We start from the raw sequence: 15,406 nt of genomic DNA on the forward strand, positions 1-15,406 counted from the left end.
GTCTTATCAGACCGTAAAGATCAAAGCTAACTGCTCTGTAAGCAGGTTCGTGACAACTCAGAGAGCGATGTTTTAAGGCCCCAATCTTGTGAACATTTACAATAATACTAAGATATTTGCCCATGGGCTTTTAAAAGAGATGCAAATGTGGCTGACCTTCCTGTCTCCTTTTGTGTGATCTGACACACAAGGAATATCCTGGAAGAATCAATGAAATGAAGGTTAGTCAAGCCAGAGGACAGAAACCTGACCTCGGAGATGATAAGCATGCTATGAATACTTTGACAGAAAGACAGAGAGGCAAACAGAGTTCAGATATAAAGAGTTTTGTGGAAGGAAGGCTGCAGGCAAAATTGAAAAGAGAATCTGGAGTAGACAATTAAGAGGAAACGTTGCCAGCATTGACACAGATGTGGTCTGCCACCACAGGGAAGAGTGAAGGACAAGAGCTGTAGCTATGCAGAATGGAAGGGATACAAAACCCCAATGTGATATGTTCAAATTAGACTGTGAGGAGTGAGTCAAGTATATGATAGAGACTCAATGTTTGGAGTCCTAGCTGTTACAGCTGTGACAGGAGATATTGGCAGGTGCTTTTTCAATGATGTGTAAGCAAAGACATGAAATGGAGGAAAATAGGGGTGAGGTGTTTCTGCTATCAGTAAGATTTTAAAGCAAGGAAGGAATTATGTGGCTTTTTTGTTCTTTTTTTTAGGTAAGTTATTGACAAAAGGTCAAGATCTTCAAGGAACAGTTCCTGTTTGGAGAGGCCTGGAGAAAGAGTTGTTGAGATTGTTACAGTTCACAAAACCAGGTGATGGGAGGGCAAGTGATATATGTTACGAATGCTTTACTGAGCCAATGAAGAGAAACGGTGGAAGGAGATCCAGACAGTACAAAGCTTGGATGAAGAGGGAAATGAGTATAATTGCTTTACCCTTAAAATAGCACATATCAAAGTAAAGGTATATGATGTGAGTTGTGGCCTGAGAAGGAACACTACCTATGAGGCTGCAGATTCCCTTCCATGCATGTGGCTACCTCGCTTCTAAGCCACTGGGTCTTGGGTTACACTCAAAGGCCCAGATTTATCCTGCCTAAAAATGGATAGGAAATGTTTCTGACAAAGCTTAACTGAAGCTTCTAAATCAAGGATCCCGTCATCTTAAGTTTCTTATCTTTTCAGTCAAATTACATGAGAAATTGCCATTAATGACAATGCAATGGTTTAGGGCCAAGGTTTCAGTTCCACCTGGAGAGGGCATGGTTCCATTTACGGACAAGCCCTGGGATTGTGCATCTGCCTCTCATTATTTATTTAAGGGAGATTTGCATGCTGAAATGTATCTTGTAGCATAAGTTCACTATAATAATTGAGTTATATGCTTTACTGTCCCAAATTTTGCATCTATAATAATTTCGAAATGACCAAAAGGCAATGTCACTTCCCAAGTCCATAAAAGCTGGAAAATATTTGAAGTTGAAATAAGTAGAAAGGGAGGGGGAAAAAAGAAAATATGGAGAAATATTTTACAAAGTGGTAAGAAACCAACCACCAGCCACATAGCCACCAAAAAAAAAACCCCCCTGTAGTGAATTACTAGGATCCTGCATCATTGTTGAACACAAGTAAGAATAACTCTAATATTACACAACACATTTGTTTTCACATATTTAATTAGGTTTTGTAGATATGGAAAAATAATTTATTTTTATGGAACTACTATCAGTCTGTAACCCAAAACCTCTTTCAATATTTAAATGTTTTAATATAAACCATTCATACTGGGCTAAGTAAAAAAATATGTCCAAAATGGAAATAATCCAGATAATATGCTCTGCTTTCTTTTACAAGTCTCAAATAGCTTCCATTTTACTAACAGTTTTATATCTGTATAAATGTAGGTAGGAAATGTTTGTAACATAAAGATGTATGGCTATTTTTTACATTACTGAATGGGTTGCATGCCAGCTGTATGTTAGGCACATTATACCTCAGTCTGACTGACTACGGTGTTGATTTCTTTGTAGAGTCATCAGAGAGCTACAGAAAGCCATCTTCTGAAAGCCATCGAGGATTATTTTGTCAACAGACCAGTTGGATCACATCTGGACTGCCTGTCATCAGCTGGCTGTAATACTTTATTGTGCTGTCACAAGTATAGGCAACCTTTTCTGAGGCTTGGCCTTGAGATGATTATGTAGCATTCTCTATTAATCCAGTGAAGGGTTTTGCTGGTGCCTAACTGGTAAGCAAATAAAGATTCATGCTGATTCAAAAGTTAAGAATGTACTGGGCACAACTTCGCAAAACTTTGAGCATCTTTGTTTGGAACGTCTTAAAGCACGGGGCAAAAATTAAGAAACTCACATTGAACATTATCTTATATCGCAAGTAGTTCCACCGAAACAGGTGATGTTAGTTACAGGGCCAAACGCAAGCACCGTGGCGATCACCTATAGGTATTTAATAAGGCTGTTGAATTGTCTATTTATAGAGCTTGTGGGTGACATAGTTGTATCGGGCTCCACAGCATGCATGTGGCTTCACATCTAAACCCATGACTGGAGTCCTGAGGAACATTTCAGAAAGGGGGCTTCTTTCTTCTGGATGCAGAAGAAGAGTTATCTTCAATGTAATTATAAGCGAGAAACAGTAACTTCTTTTCCATCTGTCTAATAAATCTGATTAGAATAGTGTGGGTAGAAAGAACAGGCAAGCTGGAAGGATATTATTTAAATTTTCTCAGCAATGCTGTGAAAATCAGTTTGGAAACAAAACTTACAGACCTCTGAAGACAGCAATTTGCTGCTGTGTAATTTACGTTTGTAACATCCTTTGAGATCCTCAAAAAAAATCAGGGTCATGTATCATTTACAATACAAAGAATGATACTATATTATATTATATTATATTATATTATAGTATATTATATTATATATGTTATTATCTTAGACATGACACAATTGTTCAGGAACTTTACTTTAGAAACACTTTTTGTTTTGCCATTTCAAGCAGAAGATATGACTTGGTTGAAAATATTTCTTTAATTGCAATATATCTTCAGAAGTTTTCATTTTTCCTTGTCTATGTTTTCAGTGAGGGAGGGCAGGAAGTCAGTAATGATTCATACCATTTTGGGATGTGCTGCTGTCTCTGACGATGTCTGATTACAAAGCTGGGCCCACTTGTTAGCAAGAACATTGCAGAGGATGTTTTCAACTCAATCCTCTTATTAATCATTCTTAGTTCTTGTAAATAATCTACGCAAGTACATCCTCAATACGTCATAGGCACTCTAATGAATAACTGGCAATTTAGCTGTGAGAAAAGTAGCCCAGAAATTTTTATATGTATTTTCTCATCATTGTGGCCCTTTCCCTTCCATTCTGTTTAATTTGTCTGAGGCAACTGTTTTGAATTTTAGAGCCTTGATTCCAAACACCTATTTTTTGCAGTTATTTTAAAATACATTTCCACTCCCGAAAAGGGGGCTTATTCAGAGAAGCAAGCTTTTAAAAATCAGGGAACATGTATAGAAGGAAATCTATTAAACAATATTTATCTGGGTTCCCACTGGTATTTTTACAGCAATTTTTAGAAACTGTTGGTATTTTAATGAGTTTTCTCTCTCTTTTTTTTTAAGTCCATCTGCTTCTTCTACTTGATTTTGCAGAAAAGATATAAATCCTGCATTTATGACATCACAGTTTCTTGCCATAGAATTTACTATGCTATCACAAACACACTATTATGATTGCATGACCAGTTCAAATCAGAAAACAAAGTACATTCCAAATGAGAAAACATTTCTTTAAGATAAGAAAACATAAATGAGAGAAATAAAATCACTCTTTTAAGTGCCAAGCACCAGTCTAATGCTATGTAGACACAGAATGAGACGCTTCTTACTTTACACAGCTCACAAAATGATGTAGGCAGAGATGTTACATAGGAGGCTTGCAATATGCTTGAACCAATTACAAGACCAATCGTTAAAATTGTATTGGAGGAAGGGATTGGCGAAAAAAAAGAGATTAGAGAGCCACTGGAGTGGGAGATACCAGAAGCAAGAAGAGCTAAGAAAAAGGAGGGCAAGTTAGTATATACACAGGCAAAGTTGTTCCATCACAGCGAGCAAGTGACTGAAAGTATCTCCAGCAAACTGGAGAGGGCTGCAAAGAAGTCAGGGGAGGCTGGGCAGGGCGGAAAGTGCAGAGGGAGAAACAGAGGATATTAGGACAGAGGTGTAACCACAGTGCTGTTGTGCAAACATTGAAGGGCTGACTACATCCTGGCACAGTTTTCTGTGCGGAAAAGCAGCACTGAGGAATTCAAAGAGGTGAGCACCGTGTTCTTGAGTAGTGAGAATAGGAAATGAGTTTGGACAAACAGGAATGGACAAAGAAAAAAAGAAGATAAGAGAGAAAGAGATGATAGAAGTCAGTATAAAAGTTGACTAAAGTACAAGTAAAGCTTTTAGTGGAAGAAATGAGATAGAAAGGATAAATGCTGCAAGAACATAAAGGAAAAACAAAAGGACTTTTCATGATTCAGGCTAGGAAGGGAAGTCAAAGAGAGATGCAGAGAACGTGAAACCGCTCATGCTGATATGAATAGAGCTACTAAGGTAGGAACATTGTGAAGGCTTGGAATCCTGTCTGGGAATCCAAGTGGGAGGCTGCATTTGAGATAGTAACCAGGAAGTGGCCAGGGAGCAGAGCTATCAAAGTGGCAGTAGGCAGAAATGGAAATGCTGGGACAGTAGGGAAGGAGGCGCCTGAGCAACTCGCGGGGCTCCATGGCACCAGCTGTTGTCCCATGGGTGCAGCCTGATGGCTGTGTCATTTTGATGCTGTGCTGACTTTTACTGTCGTGGTGCAGCTCCTGCAGGGTACAGATTTCCAGACTAGTAAGCTTGAAGTCTACTGAGGATTGACACAGTTGAAAATAGAAATGACAGGACAGTAATGTACATACATATACATGCCAGGGAACAGGAGCTTTCTTCCCTCCTATTCAAAGGTAGTTTTATAATAAGGCTTCTTTCTCTGTGGCAGAAATTTTCCATCTTGGTGTTAGACGACTTTCATATTAGTGTGGAATGATGAAGCCACTTGCTAATACTTTTTAGGCAGTCGGTGTAGGAAGCTGTAGCCATTTAGCATGAAAAAATGGACAATTTTTGTTTAGGAACCCTGATCTGGTTCAAAGCATAGGACACACTTTACAGTGCCAGGCTTTCCCCAGCTTCGTGTGATAGTGTCACTGCCACAGCCACACAGGACCAACTTTTTGGGTGCTATGAACCAACTATTGCTTCACTGACTTTAGCTACAGCTATGCCAACTCAAAACAGGCAAGAATCAGACCTACCGTAACTATTCATTTATGTATTTCTGCAGTGGGCCTCTGTGTATGTTGTCTCCACCTAAAAGCCCTTGCAGTGAGCAATGGATCTGCAGAGGTAGTGTTCTATTATTGTAATGCTGCCTTGAAGAATTATCCTGAAAACTTACTGGAAAAGATGTACAAAATTAACTTGCCTGTCCGCTTCCCAAAGGATGGTAATACATGAAAAAGAGTTACTCACTTTACCAATAACAAAATTTGAACATAAAGTTTTGCAGGGATATTGAAATACCTCTGTAATAAGATTTTTTAAAAAAGCATTCATTGTACGTGGTCTCATGTTAGCAACACACTCAGATGCTGGCACAAATTATTATTAATTCCTTTAGTGTTTTTGCAACAGTGTTAACCAGGATGAATTCATTTGGTACCAATATGGATGTCATAAGTACTTTATCAGGTTTCTAACTCAATTCATTGCTAATTACCTTTACCATTATTTTAAGGAGTTACCCAGATGTGCTTATAATAGAATTAAGGTAAACAATGACTGATGCTCAGAGGTTATGATTAGAGCAGTTCTACACAATTTGACAAAACCTCATGTGCCTTTCAATATAAAGCACCTGCCAAGCCACATGTGCACCAGATTTCTCAAATTCCTTGTCACTCATTAATGCAGATGTAGGCCATATTTTAAAAGCCAATGTGTAGAAAGGAGATTTTTTTCAAAAACCAGACAGGCTTCCTCTTCAAAACCCATGAACTCTGGATCTGAAATTTTTAGTGACCCACTCATTTGCTGATTCAAATACTATCGTCATATCACTTACAGGTTTTTTCATCCACTTCAATACACTTTGACATAAAAATAACATGTCTAAAAATGTATTTTCACAAAATCATACAATTTAGGTATAAAAAAGGCCTATTACCTCAAGCTATCTAACTTCCTGCCTTTTTCAGATTGTTTCCTACATTAAAGTAAGTAGGGTTTAATGGAGTTAGTTCACGCTAGTTTTGAAATTCTCTAAGGAATCTAGCCACTTCCCCAGGGGAACTATTCCAAAACCTAATACGTCACAATGTCAGGACATAATTCCATCTAATTACTGCATAGTTGGTGTTTACATCCTTTGGATATTTGAACATGTTTACTATCGTTATTCTCCTTCTTATTTCTGCAGACAAGTGGGTTGGAATTTTAATAAATGATCTAATAAATATTGGACAGCTCTGTTTACAAACTATCTGGGGAACATCTGATACCTTTCACTAACTACGTATTTGGGTTATGTGCTGGAAGAAGGCGGGGGGTGGGGGTAGAGACTACCAGGGGGAGGGGGGGTGGAATTACTGGTTTGCTACATTTAAAAAGGGTGTATCCAGCTCATCAAAGAGTGAAGAGCAGAAAAAGAAACTTCTTTGTTTATCTTGGCCTTTAGTCCTTGATTTCAAAGGTGCAGGATGTCTAGACTTCACAGACTGTCCAACTTGAAAGGACTATGAACACAGTCCATCTACAAACCTGACTACCATTCTCATTTTGTGCAGTCACACAGCTTCCATCATGAGGAGTCAGGTATAAGGAATTAAATGTTTTTAAAATAATAAATATAGATCATATGAGGTAGTGAAAGTTTCCTCTGATTAATAAAGAGACAGTCTCAGTAAATGGGACCTCATGCAAATTCAGGACTTCACCCATGTTTTTATACATATTATTTTTGTTCACAAAATTACAGTTATGTAGTTCCCTGCACCTAAAGTCTCTAGATGATATAGCTATATATAACTTATTTTAGCCATGCTCCGAATAATTGCAAGGCAATTGACCGTGCTTTGTATAGAGTCAGAGAATCATAGAATGATCTGGTTTGAAGGATGGCCAAGAAGTCTCTAGTACAACCTCCTACTCCAAAAGTCAAAATTAAATGCAGACCATGCTGCTCAGGGCTTTATCCAGTTGGATCTTGAAAGCCTCCAGGGATTGAGACTGCACAACCTGCTCCACTGAGGAAAAAAGGCTTCCCTTATGTTTACTCTAAACTCCTCTGGTTTCAACTTACGCCCATTGTCTCTTGTCCTGCCACCATGCACAGCTGTGCAGAGCCTGGCCCTGTCTTTCCAATGACCTCTTCGTAGGTATGGGAAAGCTGCTCTGAGGTCCTACAAAACCTGCCCTTCTCCAGGCTGAAGGAGCCCCAGTCCCTCAGCTTCTCCTTGCAGGGCAAGTAATCTAGCTCTGAGCATCCTGGTGGCTCTCCACTGGACTCGCTCCAATTTGGCAGTGTCTGTCTTGTACTCAGGAGCCCCAAATCAGAAGATGCAGTGTCTCGATGTGGCCTAAGGAGTGCTGAGTCGAGGGAGACATTCATTTCTCTCCCTCTCCTGGCTGTGCTTCTATTCACACAGTACAGCATGTTATTATTGCTGCCTGGGTGCACTGTATAGTATACTAAGATCAGTGAAAGAACTATTACCCCTCTCACCATGATGGTCTTGTAAGTTATTCACAGTTTTAATTGTTTGTTTACTTAGCTGCAGCTCAGGAGAAGCCAGTAACCCACAAAGGAAGGACAAGAAAAATTGTCACAAAACATGAGTTAAGAAGAATGTTCGTACATGCCTAAAACCAAAAGTAAAAGAGAATAAAAACTGTTTTCGCCTAATTATTTCAATGTAATTTTGGGCAAGTGTATAGGATAGTGAATACTAGATTTGAGTACTAAAAGTGAGGCTTCAGTGCTCTCTTCTATTCTATTCATTCAATAATACCCTGAAATTATGTGGCACTCATATTAGGGTTACAGCCTTGGTGCTTTGAAAATCCCATTGTGACTTTGTCTTCACTCTTAAATACCTAAAAAAAATTTTTAAATCATACCTTAATTAACTTAATTGCACTTGTCACATATGGCTCCTTTTTTATTTCTTTCTCTTCCCAGAGCATATTTTTCTTTGCTCCCTTTCTATTTACAGTGGTTTACACCAGCAAAAGTAAGGTAGAAGAAATACGTCCCATAGGAAGCAGATTTTTCTGAGGCTTCTGCTTCATACCTCCTTTCCTAGTGATGTGTTGCAGTATATAATGCTGTATGGTATGAGGCAGTTAAATATTTATGGAGACTTGAGTGATCTACTCATGACTTGTCTCATATTTTAGCTTTTTAAATGCGGTTTTCAAATAATGTGCCACAATACTGTAGTAAGACAATTGTAGTTCAATGTTCCTACACAATTTTCACAAACAGTATGTTGCCAAAACTATTTCCAAACAATGACCTTTCCAGCAAATCATCCTCAAAGACAGACTTCTTTGGACTGATCAGAAATGAGCATATAAAAAGGACAACATTTGAACACTCCAGGTACTGGAACGTCCATTTTAGAGGAAATTTCATGACCTTGAAAAAAAATCTGCCCTAAAAAATGAACAAACAAATGCCCTCGCAAACCATGAGTGCAAACAGAAAGAAATTGAGGGCATAATTCTGAATTATCGTGTCTTTTATTTGATCACTTAATATATAGAAGACAAGGAAATTTGTAATGAAACATATGTTGATGTTGTGCCTTTTGGACTTAATTCCCCTCTTACACTCATACATATTCTACTCCTGTGCAGCCCTTGCTTGAGACTTTTACCGGGGTAAGTATGAAGAGAATTGGGCTGTTTGCTTTCAATGATTTTTCAGTAGTTGTACAAAACAGTTTAGTTTTTTCAGTACTCTCAAATCTTTTGTTTTTATGGATATATTCAGCAAATATGGCTGTCCTTAGACTTTCACTTTTCACTCTTCTTTAGGCTAAACAGGCCTGTTTGCAAACACAGAGCACTGAACTTTGCATCCTGTATTCATATCTGATGTTAGACAGTGGTCATAGTGTATACTGTCCCCTTGCCCTTTTCTCAGACAGTTCTCTGGATAAAGGTAGATTCTGTCCTTGGACTGAATTGCAAAAATGTTGTCTGAGGCCTGCCATCTGGTTAGCTGCCACCAGCTTCCCTCGTCCCTCTTAGTCATGGCTTTGCACAGTGCCCATTTTGCCTATGGACCCTAGAGCAATTGTACTGCCTATGCATTCAATGCCTGAAGGACTAGTGGGATTTGGTGATATACTTGTGACTGCTCTTCTGGAATATATAAACAGCCACCTTGTCTTGGAAACTTTAGGTTCCAATCTTTTCTTTTTACCTGTGAAAACAAGCCAGGTAGCCCAGTTTAAAAGTTCCTTTATGTCACCTTACTTTCTTTTCAGTAATTTTCTTAGAGTCTATCCCTACCTTTTATTTAGCAAATGCTGCAACCTTTTCAAAACTGGAGATTGTACCTTTCTGTACAATACAAATGGTCCAAATGCCATTGTTCCACTGCAGCACTTTCCACTTCAGCAGTTCTTTAGCTTATGCCCAAGATTTTGGAGAATTAGGGTATGTTTTGAACTCTAATGGAATGTGGTGCTAATAAGCAGCCAAGGGAGGGGATGTGCTGGGGCTTGCTCCACTGCTGATGCTTTAAAAAGGTAGTCAGCTGTTGAACTTATCCATTGTCCCATCAGATTCAGGGTGTGGTTTGTGGCATTTTATAGACCCTTGAGTCTTCAAAAACTTGGATAGTTTGAATTAAAAGTAAAAAAGCATCCTCCCTAGATTTTTGGGTAATACTTTTAAAACCTCTAATCTGATCACCTGTTAGAAGTTGTACTACTACTATAATTTATTGATCTCTCTTTGGGAGAGAAATGAAAGGAAAGGGGAAAGTTTGGGAGAGGGGGCCATCAGTGTACAAAGATCACCCCTACAGTCTGTGATGAGGTCTGGGCAGTTAAAGTTAATGGAAGCCTCTGGCAATCCAGATTCTCCCCTCTGAAGGTTACAGATGTACTAGAAAAATATTGTGATTATTCTGTCTTACTACAGTTCTTTGGATGGCCCAGCTCCATTCTAGGTGGCTGACTGCCAGTAAGGTCTCTGATCCTTTGATTTTCTTCTCAGTATGAACCATCTGCTCCTTGAGTCCTTGCTGCAACTCAACTTTGTTGGCAAGTTCAAAGTTGGCTACACCTTTCTCAGTCTCCCCTTTTTTCCAGGAAACTTTCTGATTCATGATACCTAGATTGCTGATTACCTTTTTGATTTCTTTTTTACCACTTGATGGGAATGATGGGAACATTGTTATTGGGCTTCCTAATGGATCCAGACAATTTGTGGCTGTTACACAGAGATTTTTTGCCCTCTTTTCAGCTTTTCTCCTTGCCCTTCCTGGGAAGATTCCAGATGCTGCTTTAGTTCCTTTTGTAAAGTTTCAGACTCTGACTGGAAAGCATCTCTGGTGATCTCTGAGTTTAGAATAACCATAGGAATCTCAGCTCACAATTTCTCCCCCTGGGGAAATTTTCAGTTTCCTCTTCAAAAGGATCTCACTACTAACACCACTGTTATTGTTTTTATAGAGTAAGTAGCCAACATTCATGCTTTTGCAGACTGTTTCCATTATGACAGAAGATATATAATATAGTTATATATTTTTTGATGTGATCCTGTTTATTTACAAAGAATCAAGGTAACATTCAGATTCCCTGAAGTGCATAAAGGTCAAAGAAAAGAAAGCATTTTCTTTGCTCACAGATACAAGCCTTTTTTCAGCCAATGCTCTGTCCCCCAAATTCCGTCTGTTGGCTTTCTTTCAAACCTGTAAGTACTTGCTTTCTGGCTTTTTGTCTTCTCCACTTGCATCTGGCTGCTGCTGCCTATAGACACACACACTTTTACCAAACAATAAGCAGTTCAGATGAAAACAATAAGCAGTTCAGATGAATTTATAGACATCTCCCAGCAAAAGTCCTTCACCATCTAGCTCAGCTCCTGATTAGGGCTGCATATGGCCAGAATTTTGGGTAGTGACTCATTTGTTTCCACTGTCTTCTGTGGCTTATACTAAAAAGGACTTGTATCTTCATTTTGCCCTATATGAAGAGGACTGTTCTTCTTAATAGGATCAATGATGTTTCACTCAAACTTCACCATAATATTAAATCTATGCTTAAAGAGGACTGGATTATTCTGTAAGAGATCACAATTGCCTAGCCTGCCATAATATTGCAACACACTTTAATTTATGCTCATCCATTTTGATCCCTGTGTTTTTCTCCAAGCAGTCCTTAGGAAAGGAATTCTGTTGAATGAAGTGAAAAGGAAAGTCATTTCTGAGCTAAAGTTCACCTTCTGCTCATTTTGTAAGTTGTGAGAACACAACCTATTCTTGTTCAATCAATCAATTATTACCAGTTGAAGAAAAGTGAGATCATGCATGAATGAAACTTTACCCTCTGTTTTGTTTGGCCACTCCCCATGTAAGTAAGGTATAGAGGTAACATAGATGACCAACGTTACCTGTGTTTTTGGGTCCAAGTTTGAAAAGACCAAAATGCACCTAGATTCCAGTGTCTGGGATTTCCTGATGACTAGAAAGTCATCGGTATAATAACGCATGGCTGGGTTGCTGAGGGGTGGGCTGCCCTCTGCCACCCACTACGACACAAAAGGTAAAGGCTTATAGGTAGAATCAGAGCAGCTGAGTCTCCCATGCATGTTTGACTTCTTGCAGTTACTTTTGATTTGTACTAGTGAAAGTGAGGAGAGAATTAAATTTTGCCTGTACATATGTTACAAACACATCGTTTTCAGCAGCTGCAGAAAATACATTCTCTCCCTATACATGTAGACAAATAGTTTTTGTAGGCAGCCCTGCCGGGGACAGAGGATCTTAATGCTTGCAGACTGTGGAAATATAGATCTGAATTTAGCAGCTTTTATCTATTTCTAACTTATGTTGTAGTTATGACTAGTGAAAAAGAAATCACGATATCAGATGCAAAACCCTTTTAGATATGACATGGAATAGGCGGAATTTAACACCTATGCTTTAAGTCAAGACTGAAGTTAAAAATAAAAATAATGTTATATATTGATTAGCAGTCATGTTAAATAGTAAGTGCTTCCTGGTAAGCTGGCATTTTTATTGATTACTGTGACTTAAAGTATATTTCAAAACGGTTGTAAACCTAAGAGTTAATTTCGAAAACACTGGATTTTTTTTCAAAGAATCTGTTCAGAGCATTCTTGAAGCTTTACTGAAACTGATTTCCTTCTTTCTCTTGCTGACCACATTGATTTATTTGTGACACTTACCTCCATCCCTGACACGACTTGGCTATCGCAATTGCTCAAGTTCAGTGGGAACCTAAATGAACTCTCTCTGCAGATGGAATACTTATGAGAATGGCTTTATCCCTTGAGCTGGGACACTGGCCTATGTAATTTTTTGAATTAAGTTTGTTTACTTTGTCTTAACAATTCTGGAACTTTTGTTCAGGCCAGAAACAAAGTCAACCCCATTCAGGCCTTTTTTGTTTCATTTTCTGATGGTCCTGTAATAAAATAGAAAACGCTTTTCAAAAATCTGTTTGTTATTATAACTTTACCCTAATTCCTCCCATACAGGAGATGGCTCTGAGTGGTCTCAAAACACAGAAAGTTCCCAAGTTAAAGGAATTAACACCACTCTATAAAATACCCAGTCAGCCATTTCTATGCAAAGAAAACAAAAATAAACAAAGTGCTTTAAGAAGTCTATAGTAGTAAGAACCTTTTCTTTTATTTGTTCTTCCTTCATCCAGATTTTATTCTGTTTTTTCTTTCCTGATTGGTGCAAATCTGAAAGAGAGCTTAAAGAACAGCATGGAAAATATGTTTGTGTTACCTTAGTATGCTCTGAGCAAAATATCCAATCCAGTTCTATAGACTGTAACACACTGTAAGATATAGGACAGCAGTTCAGTTAATGCTGTCCTTTTTCTTGTGCTTGTTGCTAAGGCTGTTTCCTGACTTGTTAATTTTTTTTCTCCTTTTGTGCTCTGAGCACTAACAGTTTTAGCCAAAATTTAAGGACACATCAAGTAGACCATTATAAATTCCAGCATCATTGGATACCCATGGTACCATGATTGTTTGAGTATTGAATTAGTAGAGATGTCTAGAATATAATATGGTGCAGTCATTATGGTAATAAACAATCAAACAAACAAATACTATCAAGGGAGAGGCAGATAATTCAGAGAACCACTTCAGTGATGAGACACAAATAAGCTGATATTTCTTACTTCATGAGGGGTTCTGTTTAGAGCAGCGATAAGCTTTCAATTTTCATTCTTGAGGGATTGAGCTTAATATTTTACTTACTTGCTACCTGTATTTATTCAAGTTCTGAGTTAAAGAAAAATCCTAGTGCAAAAAATGGTTGAATTTTATTAGTATTTCTTAATCAAAATCTATATAAGCAAGTCATTTTAAGACAGTTTCTAGGCAAAAATCATGAACAATGACCGGGGAAAATGATCTAAAAAATTGTTTTTGTGGGAAAGCCCCTCTGATTCTGTGCTTGTAGTTCAGAAAAGGCATATTCCTGCTGCCTGTAAGCTAAGTGAACATTTTACGGAGCCAGGTGCTTTAACAAGAAAATCACGATTACATAACCTGTTTTGGTGGCATGTTTTTAAATGTAGTTTCTATATAAGTTACACCTGGAGATGCAAAGGTCTTTGAGTATTCACAGTCTGGTTTATCCTCATTTTGCATGTTGAATGGACCTCAGGCGAATAGTAGTTTCCCAGTTTTCATGTTAATTTAAAAATTTTAGGGTGAAATTTTTGTATTTCTCATATTCAGTTGTATATCACTCCTAAGACATCTCTGTTGGTCATTGAGAAAGATGCCATCCAACATGAGTAACGGTAAAAGAATCAGCCCTGCACACTGAAAACAGTAATACATTACAAAACTAATTAGTAGAATTTAGACATATATGGACACAATGTTTAATGCCATTGGTGACGAAAAGAATTTATTCAGGAGAGTCAGAAGTATGAAAGACCGTGACCTTCCAATGTGTTCCAGTTAGGCAAACTCATGCTGAAAGTCTTATCTCTAAAAAAAATAAATAAATAAAATAAGTCTAAATTTGAACAGAATTTAAAAATAATTCACCCTAGAATTAACCAAAAATTTTATCCCAAAGTAACACTGTGCAGTGTTTATCAAGATAGCATCTTCATCTGTGATGTGGCTGGAAAGGCAATTAATTGATAGCAATATATACATTATTTACACATTATTTTCATACATGTAAATAATAATAAGAAGGTAGCATCCAAAATCCCATTTAGACTGGGGCACAGATAAACTGTGTCTATGTTCCGGGTAGGATAACAGTCCCTGTGTTTTCCATCATGATGTGCTTAAATATCTCCCTGACTGGCCTGCACGTTTCCCAGCTGTTTAATTCAGTTTTCTACACTCACTCACAAATATACTAAGCAGACAGATGTCTCTGTCTCTCTGTGACTCTACTGCAGTACAGGCCCCAGTGGAGAGGTTGCCTTGGATTTTTCTGAGTAACTGAAAAACTTTAGTAATTTGTCATGGCTTTGTGGATGAGGTCTATTCAAAGAGTATCTTCATAAGGTGATCTCTTGCTTAGGAGGTTGTTCTCAAGCTCTCCTCATCCTGACAGTATGCAAACCACTTGAATATGTGGTAATTTTGGTGCAATTCTCTTCTGTTGAAATAGAAAATGTCCAAATACAGGACCAAGGGAAAAGCAGACCATACAGAGTCTAATTCAAAACTGAGAGGAGATGACCTAGGTTTCTGATCCCTCCTCCTTTGCTGGATCCATCTCTTATTTTTCTGCATCCCCAGTTCTGTCCCCTCTGAGGGGAGAGACATTTCTTCTTTTGGCCCCCACTTCTGCATTCCTTGAAAGGTGGAGAGCGCATGCTTGAACCTGCTGGGTTCCCTGACTTGCCAGAGACATGGGAGCTGTGAGTCAAACCTCTCGTGCCCACACAGCCCCAGGACTTACCTGCTGGTTCTTCCTCTAGCTGCAGATAGATCCCAAGAGGAGGTGGTCCATGAGCTTTCCAGGAAAGCCTCAAACCCCCAGGTCGTCCTTCTTTCTTATCCATTTTAAGACGAGCACAATGCCAGCT

The sequence above is a fragment of the Struthio camelus genome, chromosome Z, assembly GCF_040807025.1.
Source record: "Struthio camelus isolate bStrCam1 chromosome Z, bStrCam1.hap1, whole genome shotgun sequence".
Taxonomy (NCBI): domain Eukaryota; kingdom Metazoa; phylum Chordata; class Aves; order Struthioniformes; family Struthionidae; genus Struthio; species Struthio camelus.